This window comes from Dreissena polymorpha, chromosome 2 (assembly GCF_020536995.1).
Source record: "Dreissena polymorpha isolate Duluth1 chromosome 2, UMN_Dpol_1.0, whole genome shotgun sequence".
Lineage (NCBI taxonomy): Eukaryota > Metazoa > Mollusca > Bivalvia > Myida > Dreissenidae > Dreissena > Dreissena polymorpha.
This window is the reverse complement of record NC_068356.1, coordinates 43,577,224-43,577,454: the sequence shown is the minus strand read 5'-3', so window position 1 is coordinate 43,577,454 and position 231 is coordinate 43,577,224.

The window sequence follows — 231 nt, the reverse complement described above, 5'->3', positions numbered from 1 at the left end:
TAAGAGGTACGGTGCAGTGTGTTTCATTACGAAAATATAACCTTAAAGTGTATACCACCTAGTTTTATTTTGTAAATTCAAGAATAATGATAGGATGGTATGATTTATTTTCTCAAATAACTTCTTTACATGATTGCGTTATTTGTTATGCCGTTTTTGATCTTCTGACAAGCACAATTATTAATATGTGTACACACCGAAGTTTACTTGAACTGTCTATGGTGCCTAAGG